Source organism: Perognathus longimembris, chromosome 2 (assembly GCF_023159225.1).
Source record: "Perognathus longimembris pacificus isolate PPM17 chromosome 2, ASM2315922v1, whole genome shotgun sequence".
NCBI classification, from domain to species: Eukaryota; Metazoa; Chordata; class Mammalia; order Rodentia; family Heteromyidae; genus Perognathus; species Perognathus longimembris.
The window spans coordinates 98,736,609-98,752,803 of record NC_063162.1 but is presented as its reverse complement, the minus strand read 5'-3'; positions in this window follow the sequence as shown (position 1 = coordinate 98,752,803).

Here is a 16,195-nt window from a genome sequence, read left to right as displayed (position 1 = left end):
ATTTCCACCCTCGGGTATAAAGCAGAAAACATTGGCCTTGGAGTTAATGTCACAGAGAGACCATAGATCTCTACAAAGAGGAGAACAAGCGAACCAGAATCTTGGTCAGTAGAAGAGAAGAAGATAATTAATATGCACTAGTGGAAGTGCCAGCTCCATTTGGGGTGGGAACAATGAACCCTCTACCATTCATAATTGTGTTCTCTTGCTTCCTGTCCCTTCAATCATGGAGTTACTCTCTCTGGATTCAAATGAAAAAACAGAAATAGGACTGACCATATTGGCTAATCATGTAGCATCTAATTTAAGGATATGATGTTTTCCAGGGACTTTAAAAAGTTAGTAATATGGTCAAGAACAAATATGTTTGGTTTGAATGAAGATGTGAGTGGCTGGCAAACAAACTGGATCTAATGGGCCATTTGCTGAAGACAGGCTTGGATGATCAGGCATCACCAGGGCAGGGCACTGGGAAGAGAAAGGTGGACAAAAAGAAACTTGATCAGACAATTATATTAATCAGATATATACAATAGGGGCTCCTGTTAAGCTGATTTAGCATATTCTTGCCAAAACTAGATTATACAAAAAAAAGTAAACGGAAGGGCCAAAAAAGTTCAGGAGCCCAAATTTTGATAAAACCAAAATCTTTGTCAGTTACAAGCCAGTGAGGGAAAAGTGTTTTGAACTCTGAAACTGATCATGAAAGTCCTCGGTCTTCTTTGTTCATAGAAGCTAGTATGCTGTATGGAGTCCAAACAGAGACTACAAGGAGAAGTAAATGGCAATCAACATACAGAAAAAATTCTACTCACTCCCCAGCTATTTCAGCCCCTGCTCTAGCTGTCATCCATTGGCAACCTTCCCCAAATCACTACTCCATAGAAGCTATGAAGATAATAAACTGATCTCACAGTTTTAGCTACTGTGTTTGGGATACGCATGGCACAGTACTATATGCCTGAAAAAGCAGGATGAAGAGAAATACTGAGGTACAGGGTTAACCTTGAAAAGTAGAAGGCTATGCTGGCAGGAAATTAATATCTATAAAGCTGAGAAGAGCGACTATGTTTCATGGATGATTAAAGAAGAGCTTAATGGAAAAAAATAAGGATCTTGAGCTTTGGGAAAGGGTTGCACCCTGGTTCCCACCCCCAAATCAACCTAACTCCTACACCTAACCCCAAAGATAAAGGAAGAGTCAGAGGTACTGTAGAAAAATCTTATCAAGGAAAATCCTGGTTTTCATGTAGGTACGGAGGCAGAATTAAAAAAAAAGTTTTACCTTGAGAAGGATTTTGGGAGGAGACAAAACAAACAGGGAGGGAAAATACCAGGGATGAATTCCAGGGAAACGAATAGGAAGAGTAAGTCCTGGCAACACAGACACCAACTTCTAACCCTCGAGAAGCAGTGAACAGGAAGATGATATGAAGAAATTGCTGGGGCTCAATTATAAGGACTTAGGTGGGCAGATTATAAATGACCCCGAGGGCTACAATGTACTTGTTCTTAAAGTACACAGCACTAGTTCCACCCATGAAACACATAGACAAGAATTGATTGGCCATGACCTGAGCTTAGCAGATAAGAAACCTTAGGCCAAATTTATAGACCAATTTAAAGAGCTTAATTAGGTGCTATGACGGTTTGAATTGTGACCCCTGCCCCAAATTAATATATTAAAATTTTAACTCCTAGTTTCTCAGAGTGAGATTATATTTGGACATTAGTTCTCTATGTATGTATGTATGTATGTATATATCATAAGATGGGGTCCTAATGATCGGCTCTGATTCAATAGAAATAGTATTGTGACCACAGAAGGATGCAAGATGCTAGCCAGGTGTGAGCTAAGGAGAAGGGTTTCAGGGGACAGCAAAGCTGCTGACATCTTGAAGGGGAATTCCAGATCCCCGAACTGTGAGATCAGCTTTTCTCTTGTCCAAGTCACCTAGTGAATTATATTTTGTAATGGCAGCCCTACCAAACTAATACATGTGCTATCTTTCTGGGGTATTTTTTGACATTCATTAGTCTGGCATTTCCAAGTAGTCTATAAACTCCTTAGGGATAGAATACACAATTCCCAACACTTTATAGCTTCTATTAAATGAAAAATTCATCATGCTTCCTGAATACATTCTGGCAAGGTGATAGAAAGCAAAAACAAGATATTAAACAAATAGTGACATAAAAAAGAGATCATTTTGGCAAACCCTTAAGCAGGCCAGGAGGCTATACTAATGGTTGGAAGTCCACTGGGAGGCAACACAATTTGAAGCCACTTATTCCAGATGAGATTGACAGAGGACTGAAGATGAAGCACAACAGCCCTTGAGGAGTTCCAATCATATACATACATGGAAATATATGGAGGGAAATATATATACATATATATATATATTCAAAGTGATGTACAGGGGGTTACAGTTTCATACATAAGGCAGTGAGTACATTTCTTATCAAACTTGTTACTTCCTCCCTAGTTTTTCTCCCACCTTCCCTCTTCCCCCAGTCCCCCACCCCCCAGATTATGCAGTTGGTTTACAGCATATTGTCTTTAAAGTATTGCTGTTACATTGGTTCACTGTTCACCCATTGTCTCTCCATTTTGATGTTCCCTTTCCCTTCCCTAGTTCCAATAAATGAACTGAAGCCTGTGCTATTTGAAGAAGCTGACTTGAAGAAATACTTATAAAGTTACAAATAAAGTATGTGAGTGCTTATTTTAAATGTAAAAAAATAAAGTCACACACACAAAAAAGACAAAGCCAGATGTTGGTAGCTCATGCTTATAATCCCAACTACTCAGGAGGCTGAGATCTGAGAACTGTGGTTTAAAGGCAGCTTGCACAGGAAAATCTTTGAGACTCTTATTTCCAGTTAACCACCAAAGCTGTAAGTGGAACTGTGGCTCAAGGGGTAGAGCACTGCCTTAAGCACAAAAACACAATGTCAAGGTCCTGAGTCAAGCCCCAGGATTGGCAAAACAACAACAAAATATAATAAAGCATTATAAATATTGACAAATACCACAAGTACCATTTATCGAGGGTGGGTGAAAAGTTAATGGTTTTCACATGTCTGGTGATATAAAATATTTTTCACACGCCAATTTGTGGAGCCACATTCTCAACCTTGTTTGTTCTCCATTACCCACATATTCTATACTATATGGCATGTATGACAGCTCTCACTTCTAATAATGCCAGGGGGTATCATGTGTAAGAGAAGTTCTGTAACTGTTTCCACACCAAGATGATGAACAATAATGCAATTACATGCTGTATCTAAACAGAAAGCAACGGTAACTGTATCTCTTACCAAATGCTTATATTTTCAGCTCCAGCCAGCACAAGTGGCCATGTGACAGAGAAGCCACACAAGCAGGAAAAACAGTGGTCCATGGTGGTTAACATTAATATGCAAAATCCATTATTAGAGTCTTGGAAGTGGCTCAGACTAACCAGGGGTCCTAAATGATCACACTGTATATTAGCTCCATGACAAATCTACCTCAGTGCCAGGAAAAAAGGAACAGCTAATGCGAGTAAATATTGTGAAGTAAAAATAGCAATACTTGGAGTAAGGTTTAGATATTTAAACCTCTAGACGACAATAAACACTGGAGAATGGCCCATGTGTTTTCTTTTTAGGGATGTGTTAGAAATAGGTCCAGATAGAAGAAACAGAAAAATAGGTTGTAGGTATTCTTTCAGTTCAAGAGATGTGTTAAAGCAGTCACGAACTTGGTCTCTTTTTGGGGGTTCTAAAGTTCACTTGTGTATGTGTCTATTTTTAATCAATTCATGGTGTAAAATGAAGGTAGAAGCAGCAGCCATTACATCAACATTTTATCTTGAAGGAGGAAACATGCTCCCTAGAATCTACTTTTTTGAAGTCACATATTCACTCCTACCTGCCTGTCATAGGTCAGCACCCAGCCCTAAACGTGGATAACACCACATTAAAAAGGACACTAGGAAGTGTACAAACATATTTTAAAAGCTTTATTAAGTAAAAAATAACAGAGATTGGGAAATTAGGTACCTCTGCCCCAATAAATCATTCATAAATTATGCCTGAGGATGGAGGTGGCTCTGGGATCCATTTATAATAAACTGGAGTGATGAAAATACACAGTAGTGGGCTGGGGATATAGCCTAGTGGCAAGAGTGCCTGCCTCGGATACACGAGGCCCTAGGTTCGATTCCCCAGCACCACATATACAGAAAACGGCCAGAAGCTGCGCTGTGGCTCAAGTGGCAGAGTGCTAGCCTTGAGCGGGAAGAAGCCAGGGACAGTGCTCAGGCCCTGAGTCCAAGGCCCAGGACTGGCCAAAAAAAAAAAAAAAAAAGAAAAGAAAATACACAGTAGCAACCAGGCACTAATGGCTTACATCAGTAATCTTAGCTACTCAGGAGGCTGAGATCTGAAGATTGTCATTGAAAGCTAGCCTGGGCAGGAAAGTCCATGAGAGTTATCTTCAATTAAACACACACACACACACACACACACACACACAAAAAACTCTTGCTGGAGCTATGGCTCAAATGGTAGAACACCAGAGAACAGGTCAGATTAACATGAAACACATATATTAGCATCTTCTCTCTATAGCTATGATGAATATTGCAGAACTCTTTAGTTCCAGGGCCAGATCAGCTCACTAGCTGCTTAAAAAGGGCACAAAGGCAAATTCTCTAGAAGGCCATCATCCAACCTGAAAAGTGCCTGGGGCAAGCAAAAAGGCAGAAGAAAGTTTAATTCACTCTACCTGACTGTATGAACTGGGGCACTGATCTTTTTCTGCTTTTGCCATTCCCTGTCCCAGGCCTTCATACCCACATCAGAGTCTGATCAACCAACTCTCTGGCCTTCTAACAGCACTACTGGCTTTCCAGGGGCTTCAGCTTGCAGGTGGAAGATCTTTGTGTAATAATTGAATAAATGATGTCAGCAAAATAACCTACATCTCTGTGTGTGCGCACACACATACCTGTATCTAACATTCGATTAATTCTGTATCGCTGGAAAACCTGTCCTGTCTGGTACTTATCTTTGCAAGTAAGAAGTTACCAACTGCTTTCCTAACTCATCTCAGCCTCTTGATTCCAATTCCCCCTTTTGACCTGACACATTCTATTTTCCTCTGAGTAACTAGATCAAAATCTAAACCTCTCCAAGCTTTCAAGGCATTATGCCATTACACCTGTGCCTCTTTTTCACTCATCTCATCACACACCCCCACCCTCCCGTACACCTTGCTCAGCACTGGTCACGATGACCTTGCTGCTTATTGAACATGCCACATTCCTTTTATCTGAGCCATCACAATTGTTCATCCCTCATCCTGAAGTGCTTTCTCCTTTTGTCTTCCTTATTAAGGCTCAAATCTTTAGAGACACCTTCTTCTTCTTTTACTTTCCCCTCAAAACATTGAGCACCAGGTTTTAGTTGTTCTTTCTTTTGCAATACACCATGGGCTGCAGGATGGAAGAGACATGTTCTGCATGGTAGCTGGATCACAAACCAATACCATACGCAGCCCATGATAAACACGCACCAAATCTTTGTGCCATAAAAGAATAAGGTGAATAATTGTCACAGGATTTATTTTCTCTATTTTATTCTCTTTGAGTTTAACATTCTGTTTTCTATCTTTCCTTATAAAATGACAATGGAGAACAGCAAGCTTCAGGAGAGCATCCATCCAGGGGAGGGAAGATATGGTAGCTCTGTCATTAGACTCTTTAATTCAGGTTGGTGATGTGCACTCTAGTTGGCCTTCTAAGGCTAAACCTAAGTAGAAATAGATTGAAGGGAAATATTTATAGGGTAAGAGGAAAGATTATTTGTGCATAATGATCTGTTTGAAGATTGACGTTAGCCTCTCTTTAATTGAGAGGTTTAGTTACTGTCTCTGCTTCTCCTGAAAAGGCAAAGGCAGTATTTGAGAGGCTTAACTTTTTCATTTTTCCAGGGCACCTTTATGAGGCAGGCATTAAGGAATGAGAGTCACCTATTCAATTGATATCAGAACACAATGGCACAATTCCCTGCAGATAGGGGTTCTGGATCCCCAGATTATGAAGATTTCTGGTTATCTTTTCCATTTGCCCTCAGACTATCAAGGATAAGGAAATCTCATTATCTTCTGAAGCAGTGCCTTGTCTTTACACAGATCCAGAGCCCTTAAAGTGCTGCCTATTCCTGATTTATTCTCCAGGAGCATTTTTATTTTTAGCCTTGCTTCTTGCAACTAAAAAGTTGAGTTCTTTCCCCCAAGGAAATGTACCAGCCGTTTTCCTGGGAATGAAACTTAGAAACATTTGTCCTGAGTGATATATCTCCTGCTTGGGGTTTGCACATAGATTCTGCTGGACATTTCCAGGGCACTGTTTGACATTCAGAGGTAACATGTAAAATGGAGACTATGGTACCTCTGTCATACATTAAAGTGATGTGAGCAATGCTTGAACTAAGAGACACAAGGCTTTTGATTTCTCCCACAGCAAGAAATTATATCTTGTACCATGTGCTCTGTAATTACAAATCTTTGTGTGGGCATTGGTGCCATGTGCATCACACACCGTGGTGGCATAGTTTCAAGGCTGTAGAGTCACATTCTGTACATGAAATCATTTATAATCTCCATTGCTATTGCAGCTCTGTCTGTCACACATTTCTCTGCATGTGTATAAGTATAATGAACTTGAAAGTTGCTAAGTGTTTTCTTTAGAGTGCAAATTAGTATTAGTGTATTTGAAATATGTCCCACGAGCTATAAAACACTCTCACTACATACTTCAGGATAGGAAAAGGCTAAGAAAGTATAAAGAACACTAACCAAACATTTTCACTGATCTCTTATCACAGCAGAAAAATCTAGTTAAAGCTGAAAAGACAAATGAATATTTTTTTACACTTATGTACTAGGATAGTTACTTTTTGTAGTATGAAGAATTTGATGAAGTAACAGGGCATAGATCTTTTTATTTGTTTAGTCCTACTTTCCCACATTACAAGTTGCAAAAGGATTTCTTTTATTCATCTTTATTTTTTACTCTTTCCTGAAACCTTTATAAATATGTAAATTACTAAAGATAGCATATTCAGTATTTAAGAGAATAGGCTCTCAAAGGTTGAGGCTATTTTTTCTAGGCTAAAATATTGGTTGTATTCCTTCTTGGCTGTGTACTCTTCAAAGACACAACTTTTTTGTATCTTGCTATTATTGCCTGGATAATGAGGAACAATGACAAAAAAAATCCCTCATTGAGTTGTTGGTATTAACTAATTAACATAAGCATCCAAAGTATTGTCATTGTTTGATATTAGCCATTATTTCTATTATTACCATTTCACAACTCTGATAATCTTAGATAAGTACTATAATTTCCCCAGGTTTACTCTTCTAGCAGGTGATTAAATTGGGTTTGAATCAAGGTATCTCTGAATACAGAAGTCAAGGTCTTAGATTGGTGAAAAAGGAGGAGTGGAAGAATAGCTCACTCATACAGGATGACTGAACAGATCATCTGTAGCTCACTATTTTATGTAAAAGGAGATATATTGATGGTATATTAAAATAGGATAGAATTTTTGGCATCCTAATATAAACCAAGTATAATGGGGCCAGAAATTGAATAGTTGTTCACTAAATTTCTTCTTCATCCTAAGCACACAGCCTGGCTACATTTGCCATCCTTTTTACTCTTAGGTGTGCCACATAACTGAGTTCTAGTCAATGCAATAAGGGCCATCAATCTTCTGGAACTGCTAGTCTACCTGGATGAGCAGTATTGGGGAGTTTGTGCTAGACAGTGTTACTTCATTGGTATAATTATTCAGCACTAGCCTCTTTGGCTGCATAGTGCTGTTAAAAAATGTCTTGGAAGCATGAGATGTGATTGTGTCAGCTTTCCTCTGTGGTCAATACTAAATAATACAATTCCTCAGGAGCTTAGATGGAATACATATTTCACTTTGGCTATCCTATAGTTCATATATACCTTAAATGTATGTCAGAGAAGATTTTTTTTGTCAGTTGTAGAACTTGAACTCACGGCCTGGTTGTACTATCCCTGAGCCTCTTTGTGCTCAAGGCTAGTGACTTACCACTTGAGTCACAGTACCATTTCCAGTTTTTGAGTGGTTAATTGGAAATAAGAGTCTCACAGGGACTTTTCTGCCTGAACTGGCTTTAAGCCAGAATTCTCAGATCTCAGCTTCCTGAGTAGCAAGGACTGCAGACATGAGTCACTGGAACCCAGCCATATGTCTTAGAATATTTTTTAAAGTCACATAATTGATCATGAGCTTTCATTCATTTCAGTATATGCTTCAAACTCAAAATCAGTGCACTAGTCCGAAGTGATTTATTTGGCCCATTCACTGTCTAATTTAATTGATGGAGTGGCTGGGTTGCTGTTCAATGTTCTGCACACTACCACTCTCTGCTGTCACTCCCTACTCCTCCACATGCCGTGTATTTACCTATGCATTTGGGTTTGTATCTGGAGATTGGCCTTAAAATCAGTGGTTTTGTGCTCAGTCGTCAGCTCTATCTCTTTCCTAGTTTTGTGATTATAGACAAGTTCCTTCAATTCCTGCATTTTTCATCTACAAAATAGTTTACAAAGTCTTCTTTCACAGATGTTATGGGATTCATTCATAGAAGTTATGTGGACAAAAATGAGAGAACATTTTATAGAACCTTAGGTAGCACAATTATCACTGAAGCAATATAGACTATTATGATATCTTCTATGTGAAATATTGGAAGAAAACTAGTGTTTTTCTAGTTTTTCCTTCAACAATGTAAATTTTCCCATCTCTTTCAGTTTTTCTTTTACTGAAGTTATTTTGTAAGCCCTACCATCAGGATAAATGTGTGAAAAGGCTGAGGGGAGACCGGCAGAAAACATTATGCTTCAGAAAACGTGCTCCGTCTGGAAAAAGGGCTGCCAGTAATCAGCTGATTGCTAGCAGGTGGCATTTCTCAGTTGGCCTTATCGTCTAGCTTTTCAAATAAACGATGCAGTTGAAATTTATTTTTAAAATCTCCAAATTTTTAAATATGGACAATAAATTCATTTTACTGGCCAGGAAGATTCTAATTTACTAAACCTGGATATATTTTTGAGCCTACGTGGAGAAATTAATGAAAACAGGTCATCTAGGTGTTTTTTTTAAAGTAGGTTATCAAAACTAGGAACATCATAAGATTTTGGAAAATACATTTTAGTAATCAAAATGGGGAAATGGGGGGGGAAGCCTGCACTTGACTGACATGAGTTTTCTGAAATGTATCAAAACATGAAAGTATGTATTATTCACATTAATTACAGAACAATTGCCTTACTTACTGAAAGAAATCACAGAAACAAATAGTTTGCGATCACAGGATTTTATTGAGGACAAAAGTTTCAGCATAGAAACCACAGAAAGATGCTCATTGAAAAGTGCCTGGTGATCTCAGGCTCCATCATCTCCCAGCCATGGGTCACTGGAGACCACCATCTGCTTGAGACATATGCAGACATGCTGTACCAGGACGCTTGAAATTTGTTCGTGGGATCTCTTACAGTGAGCTTGTCAGAGAAGCCACATTACAACTCCATGACCACCTTTAACTTATCAAAACATCCCAATGCCACAAAAGCTAGGTTCATGTTACCTGACTGCTCAAAACACAGTGAAGGATATTATAGATTAATGGATAAAAAGTATTATCTATCTGAAATGAAAATCAATAGCTTGGGCTAATGGGGATTTCCCATAAGGAGACATATATTCAATCTAGCTGAAATTAACACATGCTATTCACCCACATTGCAATGTCAACTTCCCTTAAATTATCTAAGAAAGAACAGCCATCTTTTTTATTGGATGTTTTTCTTGACAAAGAAGATTGCCTCCATTATAACTGACAGACTCATGGTTCTCCTAAGCTTGACTAAACACTAGAATTCTTCTTGGTTATGAAGGGAGAAAACTGACTTCCCTTTCTTTTAGAGCATTTACTGTAAAATACTTGAAAAGATCAGTTCTTTCTCTGCCCCTTTGAGCTGAAAATCTTTTCTCAGCCTCTTGTTAGGTTTACAACAAAGGAATGTCTTTTTTGAGGACCAAGGAAATATCACTTAGAAATAGTATTGTCTGAAAAGGTAACCTCCAGTCTCTGTGACAAGGTAAAAGGCTAGCTTCGGAAGGTATCAGATAACGAACTCAAAGGCCTTGATGAATATATCCTCCAAACTAAAGTCCTTCAGGATTTTTCTATTCCATTGTCTCAATACTAAAAACCTCTTCCACCTTTTATTTTTAGCAGAGTTGAATTCCATCTATATCCCTTGTTGCAGTAATCTTCACTAATATTAAAAACAGCATTGAATGAAGTAATTTTCATCTGATTAATTCCATCTGGTACAATTTTGTCTCTTTCAGGCATGACAATTTACCCACAAACACAAGAACTTAAGTGTTTGATTTGTAAAATTAAGTTTTGAAAACTACAATGAAACATTTTTTCTATATTCTATGATTCAAGAAAATGATTGATTCTTGATAGCAGCCTATTTTTCTATGTATCTTGATTCAGACACAATCTTTAAAATAAACGAAAAACATTTTTAATAATAGCTCTTCTGATACAAAGTAGCTGATATCAGCAAAATTAATTTGCTCTTAAGTTCATTTAGTTTCAGCCAAGTATGATTGAGACTATCCTGTTGGTAGAGGGTCTTGTTTTCTTATTTCATACTGTTTCTTTGCAGTGTAGTATTTGTGAAGTGATGTTGAGTTGATTATAATATGAATGATACAATTTCTGTAAAACAGCTTGGTAGAATGTAAAAATTTTAAATGCTATTATCTGTAATGTTTTTCCATATAAATGCTATTGCCAAAAATCAGAATCACTTAGGAGTCTCCAGATTAAAGGATATCCTTCTTTTCAAATCACTAGGGTTTGGTTAACAGATTAAAATATTATTTTAATTAATTTTTACTGATTTATTTCTTGTCAGAGTGCTGTACAGAGGAGTTACAGTTTCATATGTAAGGCAGTGAGTACATTCCTTATCCAACTTGTTATCTCCTCCCTCATTTTTCTCCCACCTTCCCCCTTCTCCAATTCCTTCCCTCCTCCCCATGAGTTGTACAGTTGGTTTACAGCATATAGTTTTGTAAGTATTGCTGTTGCATTGGTTCATCTTTTATCCTTTGTCTCTCCATTTTGATTATCCCCTTCCCTTCCTTAGTTCCAATAATTTTTTTATTGTAAAGATGATGATGTAAAGAAGGGTTACCATCACATAAGTCAGGTACTGAGTACAAGTCTTTTTGAAGTGTCACCTCTTCCCTCATTTTCTCCCAGTTTTTCCTTCCCAACACCCCTCACTCCAACTTGTATCATTAATTTTCAACGTAGCATCTAGTGATTATCATTGTTGAATTAGTTTATCCTTTGTCCAACTATTTTTGATTCCCCTTCCCCTCCCCAAATCAGATGAACTTACATACAAGACAAAAAGTACAGAAATTTTAAAAATGCTATTCTTAAGTGGCATCTTGGTAATGTATATAGGAAAGTGATTATGTTAACTCATGTCACTGACTATGCTATAGCAGTTAAATGGAAACACATCAATGTCAAGGTGCTAAATATATTGAGCATAATATTTTCTTCATTGAATTCTAAAACATACTTAAATTGAGCTTCTTTTGGTCACACATGGGGCTTGAACTCATGGTCTGGATACTATCTCTGAGCTTTGTCACTCACAGCTAGTACTCTACCACTTTGAGCCACAGCTCCACGTTCTGGTTTTTCTGGTGGTTAATTGGAGATAAGTTCAGGCTGACTTTGAACCATTATCTTCAGATCTCAGTCTCCTGAGTAGCTAGGACTACAAGTATGAGCCAATAGTGCCTGGCTGAATTGACTTTTATAAATAAGTATGTAACCATTTATACTCTGGAAATTTCCCAAAAGTTTCCTATTACTAAATTTCATTAAATATAGGTAAAAATGGCTTGTACAGGTATGTGCATGATGTTCAGTCATAGATGTAAGATAATTTTTCTGGATAATTGGCACATGTAACTTAAGAAAACATTTATCCAACAATAGTCTAGAAAATTTTATAAATTATTAAGTTCCAAGTATAAAATTTTGTTGGTAATGCATCTTTTTATGATCTAAGAGTGGTTTCCTCATTTTCATATATTTACAGATGAAAAATATTTGACAGAATGAGATAACTTTTACAATCAATTCTATTTCTAGTTTTAGTTGCCATCCATGTAAGGATTAAGAAAGTTTTACATAGAAAAAGTATACAAGATTGGAAATTTTTTAACAGGGAGGTGTTCATTTGTTTTGAACATCCATGTTATGAGGAAAATATGAAATTGTGACCTATCATTATATTCAATTGACAACTCAATTAGGTCCTTCTTCAATTTTGTTGAAATCAAAGAAGTAGAAATGCCTAGACTTGCAAAAAAGATTGAAACCTAATTATTGGAGTCCTTCACTTTGTCAATACATAACAATTACCATTAAAGATATACCTGGCTTAGTATGGGACTATCAGGTTGGGGTTTAATAAAGCATTGTTTTTCATCTCTAAGAGAGAAAAAGACAAGCAGATGGATTTGGGGATATTATAGATGGAAAATGACTCCCCTAAAAGTACATATGTCCCTTGCTTCCTGAAATTCCAGTCTTCATTTATACCCAGGGTAATGGGAATCCATTACTACGAATGAGGACAGCAGCTCCTACAAAGCCTTGGGGATAGAGCGCCTTGCTCCTGCCTCAAGCATCTCTCCAGTCAAACCCAGTTGATGAAAAATCCAGGATTACCTATACTTTTGGAAAATGACTCCTAGGAGACTGTGACAGGAATTCAAGTGGGAACAGCAACTCAAAATAAAGAAAAGACAATGAGCTTTTAGAACTTATCTTTCAGAGCTCATCTTGGTCCAAACACTTCGTAGTTATTTCACTCTGGGCAAACTATTTAACTTCTCAGAACTTTGGCTTTGTCAACCATCCAATAGAGATGGCAGTTTGTAGTTACAATAAGAATTGTTGGAAAAATTAAATGATTCATGCAAAGCATGCCATAGATATGGTTGTCATGCTCATCACTGTTGTTTTTAGCAGTTGCCAATTCAGAGCAGCAACTCTTAGGAAGAACAAGCAGCTACTATGGGACCCATTCTCTTCATTTGGGCTTCAGTAGAGAGATAATTGTGGGGGCAAGTCAGATGTGGTCAAGTATAAGAGAATTTCATAGAAAGACAAGACTTCTGTATATAATTCAATATTTATCTTTCAAGGAGAAAATCTGAATGAGAAATTAAAATTTAGGATTAAAAAGTATAAGCTATTTAAATGAACTTATTCATTAGACATATGTCAGACCACCATATAATTCAGAGATTTGATCTCATTTAGAAGATATAATGACCTTACATTAAAAATCATATGAAAATGAAATTCAATAAAAATTGAAGTATACTTATATCTACCTAACTTAGTGACAAAATTAGGCTTAGCTATAAAGTTCTCCAAATTTGATTTAAAGTGTAGGCGGCTGCAGAGAAAAATGGAGGAGTTATAAAATACTTCCTGATGTTGGGAAGAGGGAGTCACTTAAATTTAGAGACTAAATGAGAGCTAAGGGAAATTCATTCTTTAATCACACCCTCATCAAAAGTATGTTAATCAAATGATCATAGTACATGAAAAGTTAGATCTTTAAATGCAAAAATATAGAATTAACACATAAACCACAATAACAATTTGTGTGAAGATGATATGCACTAGTGATCAAACAATAGCTGTGAAGAACTCTTTGAAGAGAGAAGTAAAATCCATCTGTCATTTGTTTTATTTATTATTAATCAAAAGACATTAAATCATCAGATGATAATACCAAGTAATCCCCTAAAATGTACATTGCAATTAGATTAGAAATGTTTAACTGTCATTCAAGTTGAGACTCTACAGGCAGATTTTTCCAGAGAAAACACAGCATAACATGCTGTGATGGCATTGCAACATGCCCACGAGACAAGGTCTCCTTGGTTTAAACTTAAGATTTAAAACTCTCTGCATCATCTGTTTTCCAAGTTGGTGATGAGCATATGAAGACAAGTGAGCAAACATCACTTATCAGCTTAAGTCTAACTACTCTTAAATGTAAAATAAATATATTCTCTTGTGATATAACCAGAGTAAGGTTACATGCCTTATTAGTTCTTACCTCTGATGTTTATGTTATTTTTGCAATATACTTTGAAGGAAGACTTCATTTATCAAGCAGGAGCCTATAGTCATTTCCTAAGAAAAAATTCTCTAAATTTTATGAGAGAAGGGTTCTGTTAAAAAACAAAACCCTATCCCCATTTGATTTATGTGCAATGGTATTCTCCGAAACACAAAGACCACACACAACGATATATTATCTTACACTATAATGCACATGTTAGAATACGCTTTGATACAAACTTTATAACAAGTACTTTATTGCCTCTAAATTTTTTATAAAGTCTTATGCCTTCTTTAGGTTGCAACCTATAGAAATTTGTTACAGTGAAAAAAGACTGTCAGTTGGCATGAAGCCTACTTAATCTAGTGAGAATGGAGCTGATAACCTAGTATTAATGAAAAGAAATAGAATCTGACTAGGCAAATAGCAGTGAGGAATGAAAGAGAGTGGAAAAGGCAAGATGAGGAACATACAATGGTTCATTGTGTAATACAAACAGTAAGAGAAAGAGCTCATCCCTAAAAGTTCTTGTAAATTTATATGCATTGAGAGAATCCTCAAGTTGTAAAATCTTTTGGGATGGTGGTAGAGTGAGATCCAGAAATTCTACCAAACTACTGTTACAGTCAGTATTATTTTTCTAAGAACCAAGATTCCAGAATGCATTCTCATCCTATTAATAGATTTCCTGTGTTTTTTTCTAATTATTCTAGATTTATCCATGTAATTTGAAAGATATTTGATGTTCAACTTACACAGCTTAGTTTTTCTCATTTTAAAATGATACATTAATTCTTATTTAAGAATATATGAATGATTATTTTAATACTTGTAGTTTCCTTACTGTTTTCATAAGAAGAAAGGTAGAAAGACCAGAAAACTATGTGCTTTATGTGGATATAATTAAATACTCGAGACTGAATAATATGCATGTTTGCTATATGATTTTCTTACTGCATTATAACACAGCAGAGAACATACCATTATGATGCAGTGCAGACATAATAGAGAGAGCTCACTTTATGCTCATTTTTATAGAACAAAGGCAATCCTACAGTAACCCTTCAGGCTCACTAATCAATCTATTAATCTGTGGATATATTTATCAAATCCTAATGCTTGACCTCTAATTACTACTAGCACATGAACTTGAGAGTTAAATTTCCAGCAAGAATTTGGGTTCTTCTTTTCCACATGGTCCATAACCCTCTTTTTAATTGTGATATATTATTTATTACATGTGAAGTCAATAGATGGAAAAGGATAATGAATTTTTGTTGTAGTATTTTCAGAAAAATAGATGGAACTGGAAATGTTATGTTAAGCAAAATAAGCAGACTCAGGAAGACAGATATAGTATGTTTCCTCTCCTATGCATAATATAGCCCTTAAATGTGTGTGTGTGTGTGTGTGTGTGTGTGTGTGTTGTGTGACATGAATGCATAGGGGATTGTTTGGAGGCAACCAACCAGACATCAGAGGAGAAAAGAGGGTGATGAGAAGGAGGTTAATATAATCAAAGTATATTTTATATGTATATGAGAATATCACAATGAAAATAATTTGTAAGCCTCAACAGCTATGTGCATACAGTCACATAAAAAGACATTTATTAAAACAAACTCCAAGAATTGGAGACAAGAGGGTTTTTGTTCCTTTGTTGATGTTGTTGTTTCCTGTAACTTTTATCTTGTTTTTAAGTTTATCTGTTTGGGGAAGGAGCACAGAAATGGAGAAATAAAGGGTGAATAAATATAGCAGTGATACTAGACACTATGTTGAAAATGAACTACACAATTTGGCAGTTGGAGAGGGGGACAAGAGGGAAACATTGGGAGAATGTGAGGAAAGAGGTGACACTGTTCGAAAAGAAATATATTCATTGCCTGATTTGTGTAATT